Below are 13,202 nucleotides of genomic sequence, written 5' to 3'. Positions count from 1 at the left end.
AAACCAAAATTGAAGTCCTCTACAACATTTGATCATCTTACTTAATAACAACAGATGCTCCAAGCGGTGGCATTTTGAAAAGAGCTCTGTCTGCTGCTGGTTATGAAATGGCAGGACATTTGGCATCCTCCTGCATCGCACCATTTGAAAACCATAGAGTCACATAAACGGCCAATGAGAGGTAGGAAAATTTAGCTCCTGTCTGCAAAGCACTATTCATTTCATTCCAGTGATGCAAAACTGCAGAGCTGCCTTTCAAAAGAAGAGTCTGCAAAACTTGCCAGACGAGGTAGTCTTTAGCAGCAAAGAGCACACACACACACAGACCACACACACATGCACACACACACACACAGACACACGCGTGCACGCACACACACACACAGACACATGCACGCATGCACACACACACAGACCACACACACATGCACACACACACACACAGACACACGCGTGCACGCACACACACACACAGACACATGCACGCATGCACACACACACACAGCACCAGAACACACTGGTGAAAAACAGGCTTAATAAAGCAGTTTTAATAAAAAGATGCTATTTTCTCATCTAGGGTTGTGCCATGACTTGAACGTTATTAAAAGTGAGTAGATATACACCCCTAAGCAGAGGAAAGCTGGACGCCCCCCTGAGGAAAGACCCCCACGGTACAACCCAGGAGCAGAGCCTCACTGGGGAAACAGGACAGAGGGTCAGGAGCAGGGGAGACCACAAGGACCACTGTGTTTGTGTCAAAGCCTCCGGATGATGGCATGGCCACCACAGCCCAAGGAATAGCACAGCTTTCACCAAACCTTAGGAAGGGAGCCAAACTCAGCCTAATGGCCGATCTCAATTGGTGGTTTCCTTCTTTAGGATGTGAGATCTTTCTCCAAGGTCAATGCTTAGAGATGCCCAAATCTCCCACAGACGCCTTAGCCTCCTCGCCTACAGCAGGTCTTACACTCCTGTGTAAGAGGATGGAAACGTCCTGATGGAAATGCCCAAACCCCTCAAATCATTTATATTGCCCCTTCCTGGACGACAGCCCCAGACTCTGGTTGTGGCTTCTCGGCCCCAGACCCCCTCTTGTTTAATTGTTTAATTGTGTCCTGCAGAGGGCAGCTAAGACATTTCATTCATTGTTCAAGGACAAATGGAGACGAGATGCAATTATTTAGAATATCCAAGCTCAACATTGCTTGAATCCAGCTGCTTACACGTTGGAGGCAACAGATTAGAAGAGTCCCAAGCCCTTCCATCTGCACCTGTGCATTTCAGGATGGCCCATGGACTTCTTCCTTCTTCTTGCATCTGACCAGACAGAACAAATTGCAAGCTGAGCTTCAAGGCTCTGGGGAGCCAGTGTTCTTCTGGGGCACCCAAGGTGCTTGGAGCAAAACCAAAACCGTGAACGAAAGAGTTTCAGCCTTGGAAAAAGGAAGTGGAGGCTTCACAGTGGAGTGAGTGGCTGTCCTGGTTTCCAGTGAGAATCAGAGGCATCGTGGCCATCAGGACCAGCGTAGGAACGGGGCCCAGCAAGCCCCGTGGAGCCCTTTAGAGACATGAGTGCATGAACTCTCACCGCTTGCACAGTTTTGGCCCTGAATGATTGAAAACTACAAATACAATTGTGCTTCTCACTGCCATTTTCTTCTCAGAAACATGTCGGAGAGAAAACTCACAGACTCTTCTCACACTCTGTAATCACCTTGAATGGGGCCCAGGGTCCACTTTGCCAGGCTGAACCCCAACCGTGAAAACAGTGTCCGTCCTCAGTCTTGAACCCTCCCTCAGCCACTGACCTCAGCACGCAGCGGAAATGCAGAGTCTCAACGAGGAGGAATAAAACTGCAAGACCAGATGAGTCTCGCCCTAGAAGGAGAATGTTTTCCTCTCTTCCTAGGTTGAATATTTGTCTCTGTCATTCAGCATAAAATTGCACTTAATATTTGATTCGGTGAATCCCAGAGAAAAGAGTGTGCAGCCAAAACTTGGGGCCATTGCCACATGTTTTTGTCGAGTATCATTGACCATAAACCTTGCTGGCTAAGAGCTGATTGGTTGGGTTTTATTTCAGCCCAGAGTGATTTTTTAAATGACTAATTTATAAAATCTTTGAAAATAAGAGTTTCTAATGGAAGTGCTTACACAACCATAACTCTGGTGTTGCAAATGGCACCATTGTCATTAAGGGTGTGTTGTTGTTTGTTTTATGCTAATCTGCCTTCAATGTGACAGACTGTCACCTGCACGGGGGGTACCGTTCAGCACTATATTAGCCCATATGGCACAAGCTAAATTGTATCGAAGCTATGGGCTAATTATGGATGAGTTAATAAAGCCAGGCAGAGTGAGCCTGGCCATCTCCCCCAGCCCTTGGAGGGCCCCTCCCTTCCCCAAAGTGAATTAGCCTGGCCGGAGCTTTCCAATTCTTCACAGTTTGGTTTCTGAGAACAAATCTGCAGCTCTGTTTTAAATAAACTTTTCATCCTTCCCATATTCCCACTGTTTTGATGCTAGACTTAAAAACAACTTCAGCAACCCTGGACACTTTTTTAAATAACTGATTTACTTAAGAAAAATTTGGATTTTGGAGCATGAGATAGTCCATGCCCCTGGGACCAAAGGCATCAGTTACTTAAGCTACTCGGGTTTTGTTTCTAGGAATGTACAAATAAATATGTGTTACACATTGAGGCTATAGGTACATAGCCTCGTAGGTACACAGCCAGCATAGACGCCATGCAGCCATCCATGATGGTTCAGAAGCCGCAAGCATAAACCAATTATGGTAACATTCCATCAGCTTTTTAATCAGAAGAAGCAAACATTTAATTTTGATGGGGTTGATTATCAAGTTTGAAAACGTCTTATTTGGGTTTTCGGCAAGCTCTTTTCAGCTCTTCCTCAAGCACTGCCCAGGCTGTCCCGTCTATGTGGGGACAGTGGCATGTCATTTGCTGCCTCTCCAGCTCCACCTCTGCCACCAGCAAGGGGAGCAGCCTTTCCTCCTAGCCGGGAGGGTAGCCCTGCAGGCCTGTCCTCGGAGACTGCATTGATGCCGCTCTGTTAATCAACTGGCACTGGGAACATGGGACACATTTGGCTTCTCCCTCCCAAAGCAAGCCCAGCCTGCTTGTGCTATGCCGGCCTGGGAGCCATATTTCTGGGGTGACACCCTCAGCTTCTCCCTACGTAGCCTTTAGACGTCTCAATTAACTGGGACAGTGACTCACAAAACATGACAATCTGCCACTTCCAGAATATTTGCAAATAACTTCACTTTTCATCCCCTGGAAAAGTTTACACTATGAGATGCTAAGCTACCAAGCCTCCCACTACCTCATGCCACTTGCGGTGAATATTTTGAACACCAGCAAATTCCTCTCTCTCCCTGATATTTTTCACAAAGCGCACACCCTTATTTTCACCCTTTCTATATTCTCAGCTAGGTCATTGGCATCCAAAATTTAAAAAATAATAATACAGCCCCCCAAAAATAAAAGGGCAAGAAGTCAATCAGACTTGCATACAGGGAGGCAGCAGGCCCAGCTCTCCCTATCACTGGCCAGATGACGGCAGGCAGACGAACTGAGTCCTCCTCCTCCTGCCTGCACTTCCCCGTCTCTAAGGAGGGGAAAGGGACACTACCTACTTCACAGGCCTTAGGAAGCCCAGTCCAGTAGTAACTACAGGATGCAGAGAACTCCACAAAGAGTGGAAAAATACATGCATATATGCTACTGGCCAGTGACCCAGTGATATGGTTTGGCTGTGTCCCTACCCAAATCTCATCTTGAATTGTAGTTCCCATAATCCCCACATGTCATGGGTGGGACCCGGTGGGGGGTAATTGAATCATGGGGACAGCTATCCCCATGCTGCTGTTCTCATGATAGTGAGTGAGTTCTCATGAGATCTGATGGTTTTATAAGGGTCTTTTCCCCCTTTTGCTTGGCACTTCTCCTTGCTGCCTTCATGTGAAGAAGGATGTGTTTGCTTCCCCTTCCACCATGATTGTAAGTTTCCTGAGGCTTCCCCAGCCCTGTGGGACAATGAATCAATTAAACCTCTTTCCTTTATAAATTACCCAGTCTTGGGTATGTCCTTATAAGCAGCATGAAAACAGACTAATATATCCAAGAATGCCAAAACAACAACACAAACCTTGACTTCGCTGTATCAGAGGTAAAAGGCTGGGGCTGGAACAGAAACTATAGTGTCCCCCAGACTCTGACCAGCTCACAGGAGAGGTGTCCTATTCTGCTTAGAGCCTGAAACCAAGCCTTTTCTGGTCTAAAGATGATGCCTGAGGCTGATCACCCCTTCCTGTGTGAGTCAGGGTCCCACATGGGGATCTATGTAATAAAGCATTCATAAAGAAGGCATTTGCCCTCACATAGACATAGTCATGGGGCTGGATGCCCTATCTAGGGGAGGTTCCTGTTTCCACATCTGGTGCTGGAGCCAGTGTTCCACAGAGCTAGCCATTAGGGAGAGAAGATGGTCATGAGGAGAGAGACTAGGACCAGCAGGACTTGGGTGGCTGAGCTGGGGCCCTCAGGAGGAACTGGGATCTGGGTGCTCTCCTACCACCTCTCAGCCTCCATTGTTAGTACCAGGACTTCTCAGGAGAAGTGAGTGTGTCCCCTTCCCAAGGCCCTAACCAGCACAGGGCCAGGGTTCAGAGAAGCTGAACAGAGGAGAAGGCTGGAATTGAGGATCCCTAGACCCCTCCACTAAGAAATGACCCTGCATGAGCTGCAAGCACCCTGGCACCCCCAAGGACCTCCAGCCCCTCCCTCATTGGCACTTTCCGTGTCTCAGAAACAATCTTGTGGCCCAGGCTAGCCCAGAACTCTGTGGGGAAGGGAACTCTAAACTGATGTGATACAGCCTCCCGCCAGTGCCACCTGGGGGTGAGGTTACCCAGCCATGGTTGAGCTCAATATGAAAATGAAATAATTGACATAAAAGCAAATGTTAGGAGAGTTGGCCAAACGTGTTCATGCCAAGGGTTCCCTCTAAGTCAGATGTGTAGGCGGCCCATGTTATCGGCCTTCAGAGTTTTGCAAATTGCTTGGGAGCAGAAGGAGCTTCTGAGGTCGAGTGTGATCTGGCCAGAAGTGCATATGGCAGTCGGTCTTTGCACCTGGATGAACAGCACAGCCAGGCAATTCCAAAGGAAAAAGAAAGAGCCCAGCTTCCTCTGGAGCAGGGGCCTTCCTCAGGAGGATGGCACCCACTTGGCTTCCCTCTGAAGATGAAAAGGCCCAGTTCTCAATCTCCTGTGAGGATAGCCCATATTTCACTCACTCCAGCAGTGACTGAATCTCTGGCTATGTAAGCTAGCCCTGGTAATGAAATTGGCTTCAGAGTCTAGCACCTCCCTGCTTCCAAGTTTACAGGCCTCAAAACATAGTGTTTGTGCCTCACCCACAAACGCAGTGTTTTTCATTCTCTCCCTGGTGAAAAGTGGAGCATTTAGGGGTGAAAGACTGCACTGTTCTTTCCTCCTTTTCTCAGCCCATACAGACACTTACACCTCACAACCCTTCCCCACTGGCAACTGAGCTATGCAAGTCCGTGGGAGCCAGGTCATGCACATGGCTGTGTCAGCCCAGATTTGCAAAGGCAACACAGGTAACCCCTGCTCTTTCCTCCTCCGCAAATGCAGGGAGGCTATTTGGCCTCGCCCCTCCAGATAGCAGAGAAGGCATCATCATTTGGTCATCACGACTGGGAGGGGTGCTCCTGGTAACCAGTGAATAAAGGCCACAGATGCTACAAACATTCCACAAAGTACAGGACAGCCCCACAACAACAAACAACCCAGCCCCCAAATATCAGTAGAGTTGAGGTTGAGAAGCCCTGATTATGGGAAGTCCATATTTTCACCTAATTCCCAGTCTTCAATTTTTCACAAGGGATCTGTCCTTTCCTCTCCAAAAAGACATTGCATGTGCTTGAGGTGGAAGAGATGTTAGTTCTGCAATTTGTTTATAAGAGTGGAATACTTTGACTGCATTGGCCAAAAAAGAAATTGAAACAAAAAGGTGACAACGCATTCTCCCTCTCGTGAACACCCAGAGCAGTTCAGTAAAGCTCAGTTTTCTGTTGTATAAAATATCTTCACACTCTCCTGCAGAAGGAAGCAGTGGGGGTGTCACTCGCAGCCTCCCCACATGCCAAGCTCTGTGCTGCCTTGCTGTGAGGACCAATATTGTAAAGACAAGGGCTGCCTGCACGGTCACTCTTGGGCTCTGCAGAAGCCACACAAACACAGACACAAAGAGGATGAAAGAGGCAGCACCAGGGAGAGTGCCCTGAAGGAGACCCGCCGCCAGCCGCTGGTATGTCAGGGAAAACAGACCAGTGCACGCCAAGCGGGAGGAAACAGATTTACTGCCCGGCAGGATGAACAGAGGCCTGGTCGCCATGGAAGCTCTGAAAACACACCAGTCACTCCCATAACACATGCCTGGAGGCCTCTGAATCTCCACGTGTTAGGCCACCAGTCACAGACATTCTCCACAAGGATGGTCCTGGTACCTCCAGCAACATGGTCCTGTGGATGGGATCCAAGGCGAGCTCGCACCCGGTCTGGCAGCACCATCATGGGACAAAGACAAGCACTCTGCCTGGTTTGGCTACAGCGAACTTTCCAAAAAAGATTGCTAACACTTGCACTGGACTTCCTATGGAGGCACTTGTGAAGCATTTCACTTACAGGGTTTAGTTTAATCCCTGTTTTATGCATTAGAACACAGGGGCACAGAGAGGTTAGGTGATTTGCCCCAGGCCACACAGCTAGTACCTGGCAAGTCTGGGTTCAAACTGAGGTAGCCCAGGTTCAGAGTCCACAGTCTTACCCCGATCATAGCTCAGAAGCTCTGCTGTCTGACAAGAGGCAGCTGGGCACCTGGGCACCTCGCCTCCTGAGGCTCCCAGAAAGCATTGGCAGAATGGCCTCCATACTCTCATGGCCCCAGCAGTGTTCAGAAGCCACTTAGTAAGTGTAGCTGAGCCCACTGAGTGCCATTACAGTGACCATCCTTCTAAGGCCATGCACCTGTCAGTCCTGTCCGACGGGGAGCCCTGGTCCTAACTGGGGGCACAACAGGATTTAGTCAGGTGCCTCCTTCTCCCTGCTCACGCCTGACATCCATGATTCTGTGTCATTTGCAGTTCTGAGATTGGCTTGACCCAAAGTGTTTGGAGTAGGCAGGTCCTTGGCTGTAGCTGCACGTCTCTTTTAAATGAGAGATCCCCGTGCATTTATCTCAGTGGGATGTCAGCCAGGCAGCGAGTGCTTTGTAACTTCCTTCAGAGACCCTTGTTCATACAGACAAGTTGCTTCCACGGGTTACTTCTGGCTACTTATTCCTTCCACTCCACCTTCTCTTCAAAGACATCTGCGGACTGGACTATTTCACAGCGCACTGTGCTTGCTATACAAATTATTGATTGCCTGTTTTTAGACTGTTTTCTCACACAGCCTCCTGTAGTGAGTTGAGAATGGAGTTCTACGAGTAAAGTGCACCTTTTCTCAAGTTCAACCACCAAAACTGTTCTGTGTTACAAGGCTCATAGGATGTTCTTATCTTTACTTCTTCCTAGAGATGTTGTTAGTCAGGTGCAGAAGTGTATGCATGAGTTTGTTTGTTTATACTTTTTAGTGGTGTGCCCAGAAGCCCAAGCTACAGTGGGAATTTAATGTTTCTTACATACAGAGTGCATTCTTACCTAGTATAAAATAAAAATCTGGGACCAGAGAGGCCATACTTGCTTTTATCTCTTAGAAAAACAGTCCCTGTGGCCCGACGGTTAGCAATGCACACTGACACATGTGTGCGTCAGTGTGGAAACTTTTCATGGCCATCTTTTAGTGTCCTGAGCTGAGACTGAGAATTTCCTAGAGGGCTCATCAGTGACAAGGGATTGATTTATACTTACAACTGTAAAGGTAAGAAGGAGAGTAGACATTAGAGGCTGAGTCAAGCATCAGAACTTTTGGGTGATGGCATGAGCGTGTGTTTGTGGGGGGCGGATACAGGCAGTGATGGGTTGGAAGATGCAGGCTCTGGCTGTGTTTTGCCTAGCATTTGGAAGTTTACAAATATGTTTTGAATCCTAAAGTTAGCTTAATACCTCAAAGCCAGACTGAAGTTGACCATTGTCTCTAAAATTTGGGGGATCTATAGCCCCAGCCGGATCTGCAGGTGCCTGGTATAAATGTGTTCACGAGGGACTCCTAGGTAATGCCGGCTAATTTAATTTTATTGTGAATTGTTATCATACCAAAAACATTACAGCTGGTGTTTTGCAAAGGAAAATAATATTTTTTAAATATATTGGCTTTCCTAAGGTGACATGTCCATCAAATCCCTTCAACTGTTTCACAACCTATTAATTAGATTAAGGCAATTTAATGACTCAGGCATATAAAATGCCTTACCTTACCTCTCCCTCCTTCACTAATGCATACATAGACAGAGAATTAGGTGGGAGAATTTTAAGGCCAGACCCATATAAGCTGGGAGATTCAAATTAAGGTTTAATTAACCTGCTTAGTACAAGAATCTCTGAACAGTGGGAGATTTTACACACTGTTACATGTGATCTGTAATAACCAGGCACAACAGGCTTCTTCACAACCATTATGTGTACCAGGATATCTGCCTCAGCCTATGTATTTGATCAAATGTCTGGAACCTGTCGATTCCAGAAGAAAAATGCTTGGAGCTATCCTCAAAGATTATCCTTAGGCTGTGCACATATACTGAAGAGCCTGGGAAAAGGTTTGTATTAATCCATGTTCACACTGCTGATAAAGACATACCTGAGACTGGGCAATTTACAAAAGAAAGAGGTTTAATGGACTTACAGCTCCACGTGGCTGGGGAAGCCTCAGAATCATGGCTGAAGGCAAGGAGGAGCAAATCATGTCTTATATGGATGACAGCAGGCAGAGAGACAGCTTGTGCAGGGAGAGTCCCATTTTTAAAACCATCAGGTCTCATGAGACTCATTCACTATCACAAGAACTGCAAAGGAAAGACCCACCCCCATACTTCAGTCACCTCCCACTGGCTTCCTCCCACAACACAAGGGAATTGTGGGAGTTACAATTCAAGATGAGATTTGGGTGAGGACACAGTCAAACCATATCAAGGTTGCATTCAGTCAAGACACGTATCATGTCATAAACAACCAGTTGGATTCGTCAAATGATTGACTAATCAATACACGACTTATTGTCTGCTCAGATCGTGTCTCATGTAACAGCCCATGGTGAGTTGAGAGTAGAGTTGAAACTGTAATTTGCACCCTTTATTCCAGTTCAACCAGTTGAGTACTCACAGGGTAATGCACCCTTTATTCCAGCTTAACCAGTTGAATACTCACAGAGTAAGCCAGATGGTTTGCTTTATCTTTGGGCTAGGAGAAAGGGTCTGATTGGGCTCAGTCATTGGTGGCTATGTGGATGAGCACATTACTTTTTTTTTTTTCTGCAGCAGAGGGGTTCTATGGTTTAAATGTTTATCCCCTTCAAACCTCATATTAAAACTTGATCCCCAGTGTTGAAGGTGGGGCCAGAGGTGTTTGGTTTATGGAGGTTAATCCCTCATGACTAGATGAATGTCCTCCCTAGGAGTGAGTGAGTTCTCACTCTATTAGTTCCACCAGATGTGGTTGTTATAAAGGGCCTGGCACTGCCAGCCTCTCTCTCTTTCCTCCTCTCTCATCCTGGGATCTCTGCATAAGTCAACTCCTTTTGCCTTCCACTGTGAATGGAAGCAGCTTAGAATGAAAGATCTTATCAGATGCTGATCCCAATCTTGAACTTTCCAATCATCAGAATCATGAGCCAAATAAACCTTTTTTCATTGTACATGACACAACCTCAAATATTCCTTGGTAGCAACCCTAAACGAACTAAGGCAAGAGATACGTTGGGTGTGACTTTTACTATGAGTTGCTAACCTGTTTCCTTCTTATCTTAGATTAATTCCATATAAGTATGAATCCCAAGAGTTTGGGACCAGTTGATAGTCTATATATTTTCCTTCTTCGAAACCAACATCTCACTTTTCTCAATTAAATAGTCACTTTTCAGGTGCTATGCTTAATAAGGAAATTATAGGAAGATTGATGTGCCATCTAAATCATGGCTTTGTGTGTGAGTGAGATGACTATGATAAAAAAAGTATCCCTCATATACTTGGATGAATGAAAAAGAGAAGGAAAAAAGACCCTTTCATTGATTGGATGAAAGATACCATCCCTCCTTTCTAGATGCATTGAGAGCTCATGGTAAGAATCTTTACACGTATAGCCCTTCCTTTCCCTATTTATATCCTACCACAACTTCCTCCCTACTCCCTACACTTCAAATCAAACATGGTAGTTGAACATACCTGGCAACTTCTCCTTATTAGACAGACTAAGTCCTCCAACGTAGTTTTCTGTAAAAAAAGAGGTTGACCATGGACAGTGGCCAAGGCTGTGTCCAGATGTACCAGAGTTTCCCAGAACTGTCTGGAGAATGTTCACAAGTTAGAGGGTCTTTGGCATTCCAGCCTCGTGGGAAAGGAGGCAACTCTGCCATAGGTCAGCCAGCTAATCATTGGCTCTTTCATTCTTCCATTCAGCCTTAAAGATGCAGCCAGACACATGGTTGTCAGACTCCTGGGGATGACTTATTCCAGGTTTATATCATGAATAACTATGAAATGAACATATCAGTACTCATATGTGTTCTCTGAGTATGAAAATTTCAAACAACTTAAATTTTATATATATTTGAGACAGGGTCTTGTTCTGTCACCTAGGCTGGAGTGCAACAGTGTGAACACAGCTTACTGTAGCCTCAACCCTCTGGGCACAAGTGATCCTCCCACCTCAGCTTCCCATGTAGCTGGGACCACAGGCACATGCCAATACACCCAGCTAATTTATTTTTATTTTTATTTTTTGTAGAGACAGGATCTTGCCATGTTTCCCAGGCTGGTGTCAAACTTCTGGGCTCAAGTGATCCTTCTGTCTCAGCCTCCCGAAGTGCTGGAATTATAGGCATGGGCCACCTTGCCCAGCCATTAATTATATTTTTGAGAAACCAAGTAAACCTACATCATAAATTCTTCTATATAGAAGAATTCCAGCTGATGAAATGGAAAGAATGATACAATAAACAATCACTATTTTGCAAACTCCCCAAAAGTTGCTGATTCAGGAAATGATCAGCAATAGATGGAACCACTGGGTAAAGGCTTCATGGGGAACTTTGGAGGCATAAGGCTGCCACCATAGGAACTCATTGATCAACTGCCCATCACTAAAGGTGGAATAACCAGGTGCTGTGGACCTCCTCATATGCTACATGTATGCTACACGTAGAGGAAGCCACAATGTTTGACATTTGAATGATCTTTAGCAAAAACATTCAACCTCAATCTAATCAAGTGTTTAGAATTAACTTCCAGTTTTCAGGAAATATGCGGATAGACTACCATGTTAAATGACACAATGAGGAAACAGACAGACAAGTTCATTTAAAGGACCACCGAGCTGGTTTCCTTAACAAGTCAAAGCCACGGAATAAAACAAAAGGAGGGTGCTTTAAATAGAAAGAGACCTAAAGAGACGTAGCAACCAAATGCAAAGTGTGGAGCTTGTTTGAATCTGGATCTATACAAAGCAGCTCTAATTAGACCTGAGACAACTGAGGACACTGGATTAGAGATTGGGAATTTGATTATTCTAAATGTGTATTTCTCGTTGTTGTAAGATAATGGCATTGCGCTGATGTGAGAAAATGTATTCTTTAGAGATTCACAATGAAATACACGGAAGTAAAATGAAATAATATCTGGAATTTGCTTTTAAATACTTCAGCAAAAAAAAAAAAAACAAGTAGTGCAAAATTCTGATAACTACTGAATCTATCTGATGGGCACTTGAGACTATACCATACAGTTTTCTCCATTTGTTTGTATATTTGAGTTTTTTTTTTAATAAAAGAAACTATACTGTTGTTGTACAAGGAAGACAGAGGAAAATTAGGGATAAACGGAAGAAAGGAGGAAGTTGGATTATCCTCTATTTTACATGCACACTTTGTCCATGAGGGGTTATTGCCTGTATTTGCCTAAATATGGTGTTGGCCATGCTTGTATCACACATAAAAGTCCCTGCTGCTGAGGCACACACTATTTACCAATGTTACTAGTGAGAATTTCACTCTTTCCTGAAAGTTCAAACAGAGCTGGGGAAGGTGGTTGCCGAGTGCTGGAGGGCTCAGCGAGACATCATTGTTCAACTGCCCTCCGCCTGCTCAGCCTTTGTTAATCTGGAGAAAGAAGAAAGCACATAAAAGATTGCCCTTTAATTATTCGTGATCTGCCTTAGAAACATCTTTTGGAGGAAAATAATACTCTTGAAGGTGTTTTTCATTATAAATCTAATTTAAAGTAGTACACCAGAACCTTCCTTCCTTCTATAAGCGCTAGTCTTAATTCTGAGCCTAGAGAAATATTTGCAAGAGGGAGAAACTTACCAAAGTGGTGAATGTTAAACAAATGTTTAACACTATATGTGAATGTTACAACAACACTATAGGTGACACTATATGTGAATGTTACAACAACACTATAGGTGAATGTTAACAAATGTTTTCCACTATATGAGCCATGTGGGCTATGAAATCAATTTAATAGGTCATGGCCAGCGTTTTAGAAAACAACCATAGGCAAGAGATAAGAATCAAAACGCATTTCATATAAGTATTGTCTTTTCAGATTTTTATTTCAACTACGTCAGCACTGAGTGCTGGGTCATGATGTGAAATGTATTTCTTACTCTGATTGCCCTTAAAATGTTTGATAAACATGATTCTAGAAATAAGCATGACACTGTGGACGTTCCTTTCATACAATTAACTCCTTAACTTCATATGAACATATTATGCTGATTTATTATTAAACATCATTTCCAAAGACTGTGTAACATTTGAATAAGTTAAGGGAAACTATATAACACAAAACTGGATTTCCTTGAAATTACAGTCACCTGTTCTGATTTGTACATCTGGAATAAATTACCGTCCCTGTCAGATGTAATTGAGAGGAACAAGAAAATTTAGTGCCATACAGAGCAGGAGAGTAGAATTTAAAATATTTACCATTTCTTCAGAT

Source organism: Pan troglodytes, chromosome 8 (assembly GCF_028858775.2).
Source record: "Pan troglodytes isolate AG18354 chromosome 8, NHGRI_mPanTro3-v2.0_pri, whole genome shotgun sequence".
Taxonomy (NCBI): domain Eukaryota; kingdom Metazoa; phylum Chordata; class Mammalia; order Primates; family Hominidae; genus Pan; species Pan troglodytes.
The sequence above is the reverse complement of the archived record's forward strand: the minus strand, read 5'-3'. Positions refer to the sequence as shown.